The sequence below is a fragment of the Arvicanthis niloticus genome, chromosome 20 (assembly GCF_011762505.2).
Source record: "Arvicanthis niloticus isolate mArvNil1 chromosome 20, mArvNil1.pat.X, whole genome shotgun sequence".
NCBI lineage: Eukaryota > Metazoa > Chordata > Mammalia > Rodentia > Muridae > Arvicanthis > Arvicanthis niloticus.
The window spans coordinates 38,384,284-38,401,108 of NC_047677.1; the positions used below are offsets into that span (position 1 = coordinate 38,384,284).

Sequence of the window (16,825 nt, forward strand, 5' to 3'; positions counted from 1 at the left end):
TCAGGAAGAAAAATAAACCTCTTTATCTGTATATACAGGTCTCAGGCAGAATGCAAGGCCTTCAGGCTACAATATTGGAGAAGTCCTCCATAACCCAAAACACTGGTGATGGCAGTAAGGTGGAGCTTGAAATTCATCTATGTTAAACTAAGTATCTACACAGTTACAAAAATGGGAAACTCAATATCCCGACCTTCGTGATGGCTTATGGGTGAAGGTTCTTGGTTTCATACCATGGATATGACATCCAGGACTCACACTGTTAGAAGGATCAACCTGACTCCAGGAAGTTGCCTTTTGGCTTCCATGCACATGCTATGGCATGCATGCACAACCATACAAGCGTGCACACACACACACACACCGAGTAAATAAAGCAGCACATAAATAAAAGTAATAAAAATCAAATCTAAAAAAAAAAAGAAAATACCAAAATATATATTACTTAAAAGGTAATTAAAAGTAAATGCATGTATACTACATATTCTCACAGGCGTATTATGAAATATTTGTTAATTTAAATATAGTTTTATTGAAGAAATGAAATCATGGCTTTTTAAGAGTATACAGATTTGAATTCAACTGGGCTATAAGAGGGAGAGATGGAGCGAAATAGAGAACAAGGGAAGTGGGAATAAATCTAGAATATTCTACGCTGGTTGTTTAACAGAAATTATTATCATATTAGAGTCACTTCTTAGTTAATATGTTATTTAATTTTCTCAGACACTGGCCCCTTTTCTTATCAGTTTTTAAACTGTTTACCTAGAATTCACTTTTAAACTCTGCATGATACTACAGTTTTGCCTACCCCTAATTAAAAATATTTTTGTTAGTATCTAAACACAGTGATGTGGTCATTTCTTTTCTATTAAAAAAGAAGAAGTAAAGTCAGCTATTTTACGAAACATCCAATTGATAATCTAATTTCTCATAGAAGACAAGGAAGAGATGGGATTTTTCTGTGTTGTGGCTGAATTTCTGATGCGTCAAGGAACTTATAATTGAATTTTACCAGGAGTGCGGGTGACTTTTTCATTAATACAAAATTACAGTTAGAAGTTCTTATTAAAGCAGCTGTTTGTCCAATGGTCTCAATAAATGTGTTCGTCACTTAGTGAAAGTTCAGTCTAATGACTCTTCACAAACTGTTAGAAACGGTTGTATCACTTTTTTCCTGGGGATGTGACCAAATGTCTGGTTTTTCTAGGTCAAACACTGGTTACAGTCCAAGTTAGCACATGGGAATCCACCCCCCACCTCACCCCCAGCCTGGGTCCGGGATGGGGTGGGGGAGGGATTAAAGGGCTTGCACAGCATGGGGGCGGGGTTGGGTGTTTACAGAATTGCAACAGAGGAATTAGGATTTTTGCCTTACTCTGCCCACTAGCAGAATACCTTCTGAAATATATTGGCAAGTTTTAATGTGACTTGTATAAAACTTTTGTAGCCTAAATGTATTCAAAGTGTGAGCCTGGTTAGAACGCACCATAACTAACTTTCACTGGTTTCTAAAAGTCTAAATCAGTGTAAAGATGCCATATAACAGTATTTAAGAAACATACCCAATTTCATATTTTCATCAAAGCATCCTTTTGTTTACTTTAGTCTCGAAATCAATGCAGGGGGGGGTGGTTCTTCGCCACCCCTGCCTCTCAATGAACCGCAGACATGAAAACATTGGTTTTAGAAATTGTATTTGTGGAGAGAAATTGGTTAAAAGGGAGAAACAGGTCAAAGAGAAAGAGCGGGGAATGGTGAACAAAGCCAAAGACATTATTTTACCTGGTCAATAATATCATCCCCAGAGCCTAAGCGCTGAATTTTGCAATTTCGTTTAATTGAAATAGTACAACCACACAAAAGAGCAGAGTTCCTACCAGACAGGCTGAGGGAGACAGGGCACAGTAAAAAGCCCTCAGCAGCATGAACTGTGGGTTGTCAATTTGTCTTCAGGGCTGTAGCACCTGCTCCTAATTGGTGCAAAGCATTCAGCAGCCTCCTCGTGGCTTAGCACATCCAACTGTCTCCTGTAAAAGTAGGAGGAGCAGGAGAGCTAATTGCTTTTCAGCCAGCTGATCAACGTGCTGAGCTAATAGCCACAGATAGAGGGCCTGCGGATTCCCGCTAGCAGCTTGGGGTTAGTTTCTCCTGGTACCTGAGGCAGTTGGCAAGCACCCTCCGAACCTGGAGGGGGCAGATAGGATGCCTCCCCGGATAGTACATTAAGGGATTCTGTTTTATTCATCTCCAGTAATTTTTTTTAATGTGTGTGATGAAACGGAAGTGGATAATAATGCCTCATCAGAAACAAGAGCATAATTTGTGAATGAATCAGTCATCTTCAGACTAAAGTGAGCGAGCGCTGGTGGTTTGTACAGAGATGTGCAGAAGCTGTCTTGGCACGGGGACTTACTGCATGGGCTGGCGTCGACTAAAGATGAAACTTTAAAGGCAAGTAAGTTCCTTGCTCCCAGCTTCTTCTTACTCTTTTAAGTTTAAAATAGTCAGCCGTGAGCTCTGCAGAACCTCGAGAGCTTGTTTTGACGTATGTCTCTCTGTGGTGACATCACTTTCTCTCACGTTTGGTCAGTGTGTACAGGAGTGGTGGCCAACGACTAACTTTCTGGAAATTCAAGCAGGGCTTGATTGCTCTCTTTACTTCCTGATGGCTGAGTGGTCGGTCTTGTGATTTTTGTGGAGATGCCAAAGTATATATAAATGCCTTTGAATTATAACTGCTTCGTTTGGCTTTTTTTTTTTTTTTTTTAAGCCTAAATCACTCTTTCTACTTATTTCTCACTGGAAGTGTAAAACCCGACATGCTGTGTTTTATGTGAACAAACACTAGTGTTTACTTTTATGTGTGACATTGCTGAAGGTACTAATTTATAAATGAGCTGACTGGTTTAGCAGTGCTGTGCAGTCTGCTGGGTTCTGTTGTACTGTGGATCTGAAGGATGTTACAAGGTCCTCTTTAGTGCGCAGGAAACTGTTACTTTTGGGACGTGTCTGGGAACAGCATTTGGATCTAGTCTGACCTTTCCCTGATAATACAAAGGTAGTCCCTACATGGTCTCAACAGCTTTCCTACTTTTCGGAAATTTTTTTTGGTTGGGGAAATGGTTTCCGAATAATTATCTTCAGGCTCAGTCTCCTGGGACTCTAACATGTGTGCCACGGACAAAAAGCCATCAAAGTAATGGAATTTTAGCTCAGATCTTCAGAGCCTGGGTTGCCTAGCATGCAGTGCATTCTGTGAACTTAACTCCAGGCGTGCTTGCAGAAAAAGGACCGTCTGTCAAGAATAGAAACCAGATCCCTAAGCTGTGGTGTTACTTAACTCTAGACAAGAAAATAATTTTAGGAAAGGCGTATTTTAATCGTAGAGTGTTGCCTCTAGTTTGGTCTATGGGCAAGATTTTTTTTTTTTTTTAATAAAGATGTTGATTTTTCTCAACGAGTTGCCTTTGGTAGGCGATCCTCTATTTTGTTCACCTGTGGCTGAGTTAGAGCCATAGTTTATCTGCACCTGGGCATCTTCAAGTTTCAGTAACTTGATGCCTCTGTCTGTGGACTCCTTCTCCTCTGAGAGAAAGGTGCAGTTTAATGGGTGTTCAGTTCCACTGAGCACTGACCTCCTCAACCCTCAGCCAGCAAGCAAGCACCACCAATCCTTAGAACCCTTACACAAAAGGTACCCGGAAGCACTGATCACTAAAGGGCCTGAGTAGATCTGAGAGAGAGAGGGTCTCTCATGAACTGCCTCCTGCTTCCTGTCTCTCAGGAAACCATGGACTGGCTCTGGAAGCTGCACGGAAAGAGATTTAAATAAACTCTTTACGAAACGTTCTTACATTGAAGATATGTTAGTTAATACTTGATGAAACCGGTAAGTAGGGACATTATAAAATCAGTTACGCAAAGCACCTGTGATTTAAAAATTGAGGATAAATAAACTTAAAGGTAAACATTCTGCTTCTTAATATTTCCACACTGAAAGTTTGAATAATCAGCGTTCTTTAATCCAATACTTGTAAGCAGGCAGGCAAGCACACTTATGCCTTCAGTGACACTGTCAAATTTCCAGTATTTTGGTTATTAGCCTAAGTTAAAAATGAAACACAAAAAAACAGCTATTAATTTGCTTACCTATGGCAATAACTACTTTTTTCACTAAATATATGTTAAGCAAGCACATGCTGGAGTGTTACTCCTCTCTGTTACCACCAGGTCATGAGGACTTGTACTTCATGAGAGAAAATGAAACTATTTTATGAAAGGAAAATTAAAAAGAAAATAAAACGAAAACCCAGGAATGACAAGTTTGTAAGGTTTGAGGATCTGCTGCCCTGTGTTGCAAAATTAAAGATATGACTTGAGGAGACCCTTGATTCCTGTGTTCATGCTCTAAGAAATGGCAGACGCCTGCATGAACCAATGATAAGCCCAATAATGAAACCCAGGAGACCCTTGCATTCACTTACATTTTATCTCCTTTCTAATACTGCCTTAGAAATACATGGGTTTGAGTACATTCAAATAATTAACAATCATCATGTAAACAAAAAGGCTGAATTCCTTATTAAATTCATATTACATTTGTGTTGGTCTTATTTTAATGTAAATACATGTATGAGTGTCCATGCCCATGCCATGGGATAACTTTGGAAGTTTTAAGACAACTTATCAAAGACTGGGCTTTCATTCTCCCCTGTGGTACAAGAGCATCATGGGACTCATGTTTTCAGTCTTGGCTGTAAACTTGCTGAGCCATCTTTTAGGAGCTCATGTTGAAGACGTTGTCTCTGAGCTCATGTTGCTTCTTAATAAAGAGGTTGTGTATGTTGCCTAAATATTCCATTTTGCCTGTGATTCTGTGTTAACTGATTCATCATAGATTGGGGTTATTGTTCTTCATTTTGGCTTTCTTTTCTTTTCTTTTTTTTACGATTGTCTTAAGGAGTTTTCTTTCCTCCCAGAATCCTTAGTGTACTAGAAACATTGTGTAATATCTTAGTGCTTTTTCTAAGTGTAAAATGATAGTGTAAAATGGTATCACTGAAACAAATGTTGCAGTTACAAGTAACTCTCCAAAATTTTTTTTCCACACTCTCACCTAAAACTTGGGTGTGGGTGGCACATGCTCCCTTGTGGCAGCAGATGTAGGTGTGTGTGTGTGTGTGTGTGTGTGTGTGTGTGTTGTCACTTTATAAGGTTACAAACAGGACTGAAAACTAAAGATGACTTGTGGGGCTTTGTGGATGGTTTTCCTGCTCCTATGATGCTGAGCTAAATGCAAAGTATTGAAAAGAATTATGGGGATTCATCAGGACCCTCAGTGGATTTTGAAAAAAGAAAGAACAACTCTAAGTAATTACAGCAGGTTCAGATTCTCCCAAAGGCACATGTTCAAACACCTTAAAAATGAGCTGAGAAGAACTATTCACTTCAATCACTAACTTTCGTGTAGCGACGTGGTGACAGATAAAGTGCATTTACGTAGAAACTAAAGTGAACCCCCTCCTTCCTTAGGGTTGACCTTGAAGGTGAGCACTAACAACCCTGTCTTGTGTCTCCATCAGGCAGGATATATGAACTGAAGTAACAGAACCAGATGTGGTGAAGGTCAGTGTCAGTCTGAACATAAGTCATAGGACTCATGCTTAGAACCTACATGTTAGGCGGACACACACACACAGACACAAAAGTGTGCACCCACACGTGCACCCATACACATCCAAATGGATGCACCCACATATGCACATGTGCATTAACAGAGAATTATGCTCACATGACCACAAAAAGGCATGCTCCTGCATAGTGCATACATTCACACATGTGTACACACACAGTATACTATTTATATAAGACATCATTGAGATTCTGATTATATTATTGCCTTGAGACTTCAGCAGCCCCTTAAATGCTGTTTCCCAGGGGTTTCATTTGCGGTGCACCTTTCAGAAAAGTTATCGGCCAAGTATGTTCGTTCATAGGAACTCTGGGTGGTTGGGTTAAGTAATCTAAAATCCAGTTGTTTTAGCTTTCTCGTATTCACTGGTTGACATGTGCATGTGTGTGTATGCAATAACAGCAACAAGACTTCCGCTCCAAGATAAGTTTCTACCTGAGCAGACAAATGGACCCAAATTTTCTCCTCTCCCACAAGCAGTTTGAAGGATGTGATCAGCCATGAATATGAGATCATAGCCACTGATCCCACAAATGCAAAACGCACAAGTAGTCATTATTCCAGGAAACTGCAGAAAATAAAGCACTTTTCTCCTTCAGGCTGGTAAATAGAAAATTCAAAGCTTGTTTCTTATGTTTCTTGACAGGCAAGGAGCTGACAGGAGGTGTAACATCTATGAGGCTTTTAGAGAGTAAACATTCTCAGGCCATGGCAGGTGCAGAACTGTTACCACTTTGGAAGGACACTCATTCCCATGGCCAGTGAAAGGGTGGGTTCAGACAGAATTGAGCACTGTTTCCGGAATGGGGGAGGACAGTACAGGGGGGATGAAGTACCTCATTCAACTGGACCCCGCTACTGAATGACTGCACTGTGTCTTCCCAGAGGTGTCAGAATGAGCCTTTTCTGATTCTGCACCACTGAATCCTTATGGGGATGCACTTTGTTTATCCAAGGACAGTGGCTTCCTCTTTTGCTTATCACTTAATGGACTGGTGTCTGCAACTTTGCTCACATCACTGGAATGCAGAAAAGCATCTTTAGAACTTGATGGGAGTCTCTTTTGCCGTAAAACCCAATGTTTCAACTAAGGGGCAGGCAAAAATCACAGGGGAACACATACAGAGACACTCAGATACTCACAAAAAGAAAAAAAGGTATACTAGGATAAGTTGAAAGACAGAGTGAGAGGTGGGATACACAGAGGTATGCAGAAAGATCCACAGACATTGGGAGAGAAAATTAAAATTGACACAGAGAGAGAGAGAGAGGGGGGGGGAAGGGTGGGATATAGGCTATAGACAAACAGAAGAGAAAGAAGGAAAGATGGAGGGATATTGGCTAGAGACAAACTGACCTGGACAAAGACACACATAGAAATTGATTGACAGCAAAAGAAACAGAAGCCTGCTGAATGACCAGTGGAATATAAAACAAAATTCTGGTGTGCTGGGTTAGTGCTTACAGCTATAAATCATAGAACTCAGAAGATAGAAACTAGTAGAACTTGAGTTAAGGCTAGCCTAGACTATATATGGAGGCCATTTCTCAAACAAATAACATAACATAACACAACACTATGGACAGGAAAATAGAGACAGTAAGTGAGAGATGAGGACCAAGAAGAGAACAACAGAGATGGAAGGAAGAGGGAGAAAATAAAGGATGTCCGTGTTCAAAGAAAGGTGGATGAGGTACAGTGTACATATGTGAGAGGAAGACAAGATGCTCTTTCCATTCCCATATGTGGGATTACAGATGGAGATTGTATGAGAAAGAAAGTCTAGTCAGGTTCAACTGAACTTGTCCTATTCTCGAGGCCCTGGTAGCCATGTACAAGTTGTGTGACTTCTCCAAGCACATTACGCAAAGGGCATAGAATACACACACACACACACACACACACACACACACACACACACACGGGGGGGGGATCAGGGAGGGAGAAGAGAGGGAATCTACATATGCAAGCCGTCTGACTAAGGATAGTCTCAACAAGTAGAGACTGTTTTGTGGCAAAGTATCACCACCATCATCATCACTTTCATCTTCATCACCACCACCATCATCATCACTACCAACATCACTATTATTTTAATTATCATAGCCACCACCTTAACCATCATCATCACCTAGGATAAATCCATAAAGGCAGAAGCATTGATATCAGATATATAGCCAAATACTTTTCTTCCTTCTTATTCTTTCTCTTCTCCTGTACAGCATTTGGTATCGGTAAACTAGTTATTTCACCTATAAAATTTGGGCATGATTGACAGCCTCTTGATATTACTGTTTGACTTTCATTTTAGGACTTACAGAATATGCATTAGCAAGTCCATTGGCCAACTCAGCTCTGAAAGTATAGGAAAGAATAAATGTTCAGTAAACGAACATGCATTTGCTCTGAATATTGTTTTCTAAGCTTGAATGTGCTTTTGGTGCTTTAATATGAAATATTGCAGGAAGACAGCCTGCTTCCTCCTGTTGGATTTCAAATCAAACGAGCTGTTGATTGGCAGAGGCATGAGAGCAAGTGTCTCCTTGTGGTCCAGCCCACTTTTCAGAAAGACAATTGACCTGATAATGGCTTCGCTTATAACCATATGAGGAAAAGGATACAATTTTGAGACAGAAAGTATTGTGGTAACGAAGAATATGAATGAGCTAATGAAAATTAAAATAGATTAAAGCATAAACACAAGGAGTCAGAAGGATATTTTTAATTGAGAAAGATGTGTGGGCATTATCTTGAATTTGAAAGAGATATGGGAGAAAATACAGAGTATGTCTGGTTCATAAGTGTAAATGTGCCCAATACAAGGATTAAAGCACTTCCGGGCTGTAAGGTAGAAAACAGCAGACAGAGTTCAATTCTGAATTGTGTGTGTATTTATTGGAACTTAAAATTTTAAATGCTTCAATGCTGAGCTCTCTCTCTCTCTCTCTCTCTCTCTCTCTCTCTCTCTCTCTCTCTCTTTACCAAACAAATCGTTTTTCATGCAGACAGGAGCATATTTGACAAGACTCTGAGGATATTCGTAATACTTCAGGTCTGGTTTGAATGATTTTCCTCCACTTTCTTTGATGTGTTTCTAGAGTCAGTTTGCTAAATGAAAAAGAAAATATATTGAGTGTCCACTCTATGCCAGGAACTGAGCAGAGAGCTTTGACAGTGTCATCCACTTAGCCTCTGCAAGGGAAGTGATGTTAACCAGTCATCCAGATGGCCTCTTGTGACTGATTTTATCTCTGAAAAACTCTACATCCAATATGGGGTGACAGTTTATGAAACAACACTGCATTCTAACCAATACTTCAAACAAGGGATACATGCTCTCCTGAAATTCTATGATTTATATTTTTGGGGGGATTGAAAAATGGCAAAACTTTTAGGCAATGTCCCAAAATTTATTGAGAAATATTCATTTGAATCATCTTGAATTCTGAGTATGTCACATGAATGTGTATGTGCATACATGAGTCAGAGTTAGGAATAAAGTTTAACGGTGTATCGGGTAATTATACTTCATTATAGTCTTCATTACAAAATTGAAGACATTACATGAAAAGTGATAGTAACGTTGGGAGACACTCACATTTTGCACTTCAGAAGGTACTGAGATTGTGTCTTAGTGTTTATAGAACACAGTATATACATAGGAGGCGGTTCCTATTTAGATATTGATTTATTTTCACGTTCCTTTTATTATAGGTATTTTTTATTTGTGTGTTTCTGTGTGTGTGTGTGTGTCTGTCTGTCTGTCTATCTGTATATGTGTGAGTATCCTCAAAAGCCAGAGGAAGATGTCAGATTCCAATGTTGTTTCATAAACTACCAACACACTTTGGATGCAGAGATTTTCAGAGATAAAATCAGTCAGGAGAGGCCATCTGGTTGACATCATTTCCCTTGCTGAAGCTAAGAGGATGACAGGACCAATGCTTTCTGCCCAGTTTCTGGCACAGTTCCATATATTTTCATTTAGCTGTAGTCATAGATGGCTGTTAGCTGCCAAACATGGACAATCTGAACAAAACTCCATTGCATGAGCATCAAGCAAGAGTAATCTTACAGATCATTCTCTAATCCCTTCCTTTTAAATTTATATACAGACAACTACCTATTATCTATCTGTCTGTATATCTATCCATCCATCCATCCATCTATCTATCTATCTATCTATCTACATATGTATCTATCTATCTATCTATCTATCTATCTATCATCTACATATCTATCTACCGACCTATCTAGTACCTTACTTGCCCTAACTAAAACACTAAGTATCCATTGTTCCTTCTGTCATCTCTGTCATTTTTGACTCTATCCTATTTCCAAACACAGTGATACCATGAGTTTCAATCATATGAATCTGCAAATACCATGATTAGACACCATGCTCTGGCTTCCTCATTTTCTCATCAATAGACATTTGTGGTTCCTTTTTATGTGACTAATTTACTCTTTTGCAGGAGGTATTCCATCTGTGCTTTAAACAATTTCCTCATCTTCAGAAATACATAAATGAAGTCTGTTTGTTTGGTTTTTTTCTGGAGTCGTGACAATGATTTTAGGAATACAAGCATGGGGATTTATACCAGCTCCTTGACCCCCTAACAGAGGATTTCAGCTTCACACCAGAACTTCAGCCTCTGGGAGAAGGCAGTGAACACTGGCTCAGGCTAGTTTGCTACCACAGACTGGATGGGACTAGGTATCTTGAATCCCCAACACCCAGGGATAAATGAGCCTTAACTCACCACATCTGTAACTTAATTCCAGATGTTGCCAACATTCAGCTCAATTAAGCTCTCTCATACCACTCAGTTAATTAAAATGTCCATTAACAGAGAGATAAAGCCTTGTACTCCATGCATGTGAAGCTTAGCCTATGCTTGCCTGCTTAAGTATGTTTTATAGGACTAGGGTGTAGGCTCACCTGGTGAGTTTGGTGAATGACTTGCACAAAACATGTTTAGGTGAGATCTGCAGGCTCAGTGAATGTTTGGTTTCTGGTGCTGAATGGAAGATGAATCTGGACATTCTACATTCAATAAGAAACACTACTATACTAAGGAATAATTTCCCCAAAACAAAAATCAATATGAGACTACATGAATAGATGCATGGATGGATAAAATGGATAGAGAAGTGTTATCTAGATGACTAGCCAGGTAGTTGATAGGTGATAGATGATAGAGGGTATATTATAGATAGATAGTTAAAGGATGGACAGATGTATGGTGGATTATAAATCACAGATATAGACAAATACAGGTCATATATAGAGGCTGGTAATTCCTAAAAGCTGTAGTTTTCAAGCTAGAGATTCCAGAAAGTGGATGGCACATTTTGGTCCAAGTCCCCATCTGAATGCAGGAGACCCATTTCCCAGCTTGAAAATAAGCATAGAGATTTGTCCCTAATTCAATGTGTTCCATTCAGGCCTTCAATAAATTGGGTAAGGGATGCACACACTGAAGAGAGCAATCTGTTTTACATCCTGAAATATCCCCACAGATGCACTGATGGGTACCCACAAATGAATAATGCTGACCCACGTATCTGGACCTCTCATACACAGTGGGCATGTGGAAAGATTCATCGTGTTACCTTAAAAAACCTGAATGAGGGGCTAAGTTATAGAGGTAGACAACCAACTCTCTACATAATCTTACTCTTCGTGTTGGTTTTAGAAGGCTTATATGTTACCAAAAATTCTTGGATTGCTCTCAGCCATTTGGGTAGGGAAAACCATATTTTTTTGGAGATTTTTCTGCCACACTCTGTCATTGGGTCCATATGTAGCCATTAAAATATACGCATGCCTCAAGATTTTCCCACTTAAGTCAGTGATTGGGTCCATAGCCCAGCAACCTTCCTTCTAGTCTTCGAAGATGTTTTATACATTTGATATTATGTACTAGCATTTGCCACTTTTAACAGGAATGATGTATGAGAATGAAGCTATTACAACATGGTATAATCATGACTTTCAGACCTGCTCTCTTGGATTTTCTCTCTTCCCTGTGGATGTCTCCTAAGGCTCCACAGGGGAATTCCAGGGCATAGCCATGATCCAGGCAAGGGCAGGTGACATTTGGAAGGTACTTGCAACAAGAGAACATCATGAATACTTGCTTTGCTATTATTGTTTTGTTTTGTTTTGATTTGATTTGGGTTTTGGCTATTTCTTGGTTTTGTTCTGGATATATTTTTTTGTCACAATTAACAGTGCTTATTGATTATTCTCCACCCAGGACATGAGGCAGGAGGAAGAAGACTGCCCTTACTGAAATATTTTATATTAAAACTCCAAAATGACATTTTAGCCCCCCCCCTCCGCTCTTAGACATAGTATCCATCCAGTGCAAATGCATGTTCATTTATCAAATATTTATTATTATTTTTTTTAAACTTTCAAAACTGAACTGGTTAGGGGACTGGCTAATACACATTTTATAATTGGGAATGATGGGTAAAGTCTTAGCAGGGCGGCTCAGCTGCTCCTCACATGGGCTTCTGCAGATCTCAGGTAGGGTCTCTCCTAATTCTAAGAGAGGCTGACATATAATTTTGCTGTATGGCAGATAGAAAAAGAAAGTGACTTTTCACTAGAAGGAACGCATCCTTGTCAGTAGAGACAGGAGAGAAAAACATGGTAGAGGGCTTCAGTGGGTGAGCAGAACTTATGAGCAGGCAGATGTTGTTTTTACTATATTTCATTCTTTGTGGGTTAGTGTTGAGTATGTAGAAAATAACAATTAGAGTAACCAACAGACTTACTCTTACAAATTTGCTTTTTAAATAAACTTTAAGATTATAGAATAATTATAGCACTCACTCAATGGTCCAGACACATCACTGTGGAAAAGGAGACAGGTCAAGATGTGAAAATACACCATTTGTGGTTGCTTAGACAGAGTCTGTCTTTTATGTAGCTCCAGCCATCCTAGAATTTGTTTTGTAGATCAGGCTGGCCTCCTAGTCACAGAGATACACCTACTTCTGTCTCCCAAATGTTGGAATTAAAGGTATTTAGCCACACCAAGCTGCTTTGAAAGATTCGGTTTGAACCTAATGATAAATGAGTTCAATCTTGGTGAATTATATAACTGCAATTTTTGTCATTTCAGCCCTCTATTTGTTGCTTAAGATACACACATTATACAGACACACAGACACACAGGCACACACACACACATACATGCTCATTGTCTTAGGGTTTCTATTGCTGTGAAAGACACCTTGACCAGGGCAACTCTTATAAAGGAAAACGTTTAATTGGAGCTGGCTTACAGGTTCAGTCCATTATCATCAAGGCAGGAAGCATGGCAGCATCTAGGCAGGCATAGTGCTGGAGGAACTGAGAGTTCTACATCTTGTTCCAAAGGCAGCCAGGAGAGTGGTCTCAAAGCCCACTCCCACAGTGATACACTTCCTCCAACAAGGCCACACCTACTCCAACAAGGCCACACCTCCTAATAGTGATACTGCCTGGGCCAAGTATATTCCAAGCACCACACCCATATTTGTGCACACATGCACACTCACACAGGTGTGCATGTTAGAAAAGGCTTGCAATTACACTCATCTATGCTACAGTTCAGTTTAATACTGACTGTAAATGTTGAGATCATAATAGAAAGAAGGAACAGTCTCTTCGACTGCTCATGAGAAAATTCCTTTCCCTTACAGCACTGTAGAAAGTCACAGGGTTAGAATTTAATGAGAGAGACAATAGAGACAAATTTTAGATAACACTTACAGTGTATGCCTTGAGGTTTATTATTGTTGACAAATCAAAGGGATTTTGTAACAATTACAGACTGTCTTACTCCTTAAGTCAATTTTCAGTTATGAAGTTTCAAGCCGCCCACTCTGCTGGAATAGATGGAGTTGCCCCATGTTGCTTCTTATTGTGGGTTATGAAGGTCAGTCTTGTGGAGGATACATATGCCTTTCCTAGCCGTCTCATATAGGAAATGACTCGTTGCCAAGGGACCTTGACTGGGTAAAGAATCTGATTCATAAGTCTGAATTCAACTTCAAATTCAGTGAACCATCAATAAATTATTAAAGAAGTTTCACTGTTTGTATTGAGATATCATTTCCAACCTCACGGATGGCTTCCTTGCTCCCCCTCATATTGGCTCCAACAGAGGTCATCATTGCTAACCTCAGGAAGGTTGTATGCCTTGATGTGCATTACAGGATATTGCTAACTATTCTCTAGCTTCAGGTCCCTATGCCTCCTGGTCAGCACAGCTCTCAGCTGTTTATGTCTTTATTATTATTGTGTTGTTTTAAGTTTTCATTCCTGAATACATACCAGAGCTTCTCGTCTTTACTTCTCATATTTGATGTGTGTCTTAGGCATAAATACCCTCAGATTCATTGACCAATATTAGCTCTCTTTCCTAATATTCCTGACACATCTCAGCCACTGTGAAAATGTTAATTTTTGCCCTGAGGTGTCAGCTGGAATTACATTTGTATCATCTCTAAATTTATTCCAAAATCCAATCGTATCCATTGGGTTGTCTAAGTGTAAACATAAGCTCTGGTCTTTTTCTTGCTGGCTTTCTCATTCTTCCCCCTATCTTGCATCTAGATTATACTGATAGATAACAACATACAATTCCAGATTCAGAAACTGTGTTGCCCCATATTTTCTCCTCTTGCTTTCTATTCATTTCAAGTACCCCATTGTCCCCGCCACTCAATACTTAGTAACCAATGTAAAGCTCACATTTCATCTGTTTGATCCCCATGTCCCTCACGAGACCCAAGATGTCTGTTTTCCCCTTACCTACTCTGTCCTTCATTTCCCCTTTCCCATTCATTTTATTCCCTTCCCCCCAGAGTGCTATGAATGTCATCATGTTATTGCTTTATTTTCTCACTTTATTTATCCAAAATCTCCTATGGGTACTCTCAACTTAATCAAGTTTGCTAAGAAACAAAGAATAAGGAAATTTATTGCCCTAAGCCTTCACAAGTACAGACCCAGCTCGCTTTCCATACAGCTGGGTTTAAGGCTTATACATCTTGTCAACATGTGGGTTTTCACTGGCTCTCCTTTGCTAGTGGAAATCATGCTGAAAATCTTGTTGTTTAATAGCATGATCCTATTTGGACAAGGCAGACAAAAGGAAGGATTGTGTCCAAATCCGGCTCCATGAAGCAACGAGTTTGTCGATATGACTTATAGGAGAGTAAGTGACTCAAATACAGTTACACGACCAAGAAAAATCCTCTGGGCAATTTATGTGCTGAAAACAGGACCTCTGGAAGGTTCTAATCCACGAGCAGTTCTGATACAGAAGAGACTCACAAACCAGTCCCTTCCTTATGAGAATGTGAACCAACAACAGATCTCCTAAGAGTTTCCTGAAAATAATGACAGCTGATCTGATTCAAGACATCAGTGAGCAGGTCCAACCCAGAGGGAAACAGCTACACAATAGAAACTAAGACTGTACTAATTTCAAGAGTGACTTCTTACTGTTTATAACCCTGAGGTTCATCCTTGGGTGTTTTTATTTGAAATTTTGCTCAGGTTTTTAAGGCCGGGGGCCTTTGCTGTTAATTTCAGAATTACATTGGTCTTATACCAAAGGCTTTGGGTATACTGTTTTCATTTTATTTTGATTCCTTTCTAAAATTCTCCCTGATTATTGTAGTGACCTACTGACCATTCAAACATATAATGTCAATAATTATCTGGATTATTATTGTAGGTACTCTTGCTACTGCCTTCTACATTGTTTAGTTTGATATATATAGTATCTTGTGATGTGTTCTGTAATTGTTATAACTTGCCTTATGCAGTAGTATTTGGTGAACTTTCAAGAAAATTCTATGTTCTAATGAGAAGTATGTGTTTCCTAGAGGTACAGAATGTCATATTCTGTAGAGATCTTACATCCCTTTGAGCTATGTGACAAGTTAAATTTCTTTGTTGAGTTCTTCTTCAATTTATCCATTCACTGATGAATGTGCCACTCAAATTCTTGTGTCTGGACCCATCTATCCCTTTTGTCCAGTAGCCCTTGCTTTATTCCATTGTCAAATTTATTGACGTTTATGATATCTTCTTGATAGTGTTTGTTTGATCACTGTGTAGTGGCCTTCTGTATCCTTTCTAAATAAACGTGGCACAAGTTACCCTGTGTTGGATATCAGCATAGTTATGTAGCCATCTTCTGGGATGCATTATCTTGGAATGAAATTTTTCTTTCGGCATGGGCGTGAATTTCTATTAAAAGATGAAGTCTTCAGGGTTAACTCACTCAGAAATATCTCTCTGTCTCTATTAGTCTCTGTCTCTTGGTCTCTGTGTCTCTATCAATAACTAGCTATCTAGCTATCTGTCTGTCTATAATAGATAGCATTAATAATTATATCGTTTGAACATCAAAATTAGTTCATAAATAATATATATTTACATATTATATAACAAGTATATAATCAGTGTTATATTTCACTCTTGTTCTTGTTCTCATTCTTGCCTTCTTTCTTATGTGCACAGAGCCCTAGGCTTCACTCACAAGTGTCATGTGCTCTACAACTGATCTGTTACAGGAGCCTATGAGCTGCTAATCTTGAAAGCCCATCTTCTAGTTAGAAAGGCAAAACTTAGTACAAAAGAGATGCCAGTACATGACGGTTACTATTTCAAATCGATTCTGATATCATAACCTTAGGTGTGCTTCACCAACCTTTCTTAATATTACAACTGCTTTTTGTGATGTAAATTAACCTCTAGGTGTAGATATCATTAGATAAGAGGTTTTACAGGACTCACTGAGAGACAGTGATGTCTGTGATGATTCTGAGCATGTGTGGATCCCTAAGGGAAGGTGTCTCTATGTTGTAGTGGTTCTTTAAAAGGATCTTTTAACAATACTTATGATAATGCTTAAAATGCATAACGATTGCTTCTGGGTCTTGCAGACATTCAAATTAAATAAACTGAATGTATCCCAACTCATAAAATAGGCAATGCATTTGAGTGAGGGAATATAGATGTCTATTATTAAACAACACTAGACTTGCTGACACCTGGATCAGATTACAATGGAGAAAATCCACAAAGAAAAACTGCAATTGTTGCTTAGAGC

The 16,825-nt window shown here is 39.2% G+C and overlaps 1 protein-coding gene across 1 annotated transcript in view; it reads left to right on the top strand.

The window, feature by feature from the left end:
* Positions 1-2,109: 2,109 nt before the first annotated feature.
* Positions 2,110-16,825, top strand: part of Pcdh15 (protocadherin related 15) — a 777,836-nt gene continuing 763,120 nt past the window's right edge. The window contains exon 1 of the mRNA XM_076917096.1: positions 2,110-2,454. The gene's annotated coding sequence lies outside the window, so the exon portion shown is untranslated. The remainder of the gene's footprint in view (positions 2,455-16,825) is intronic.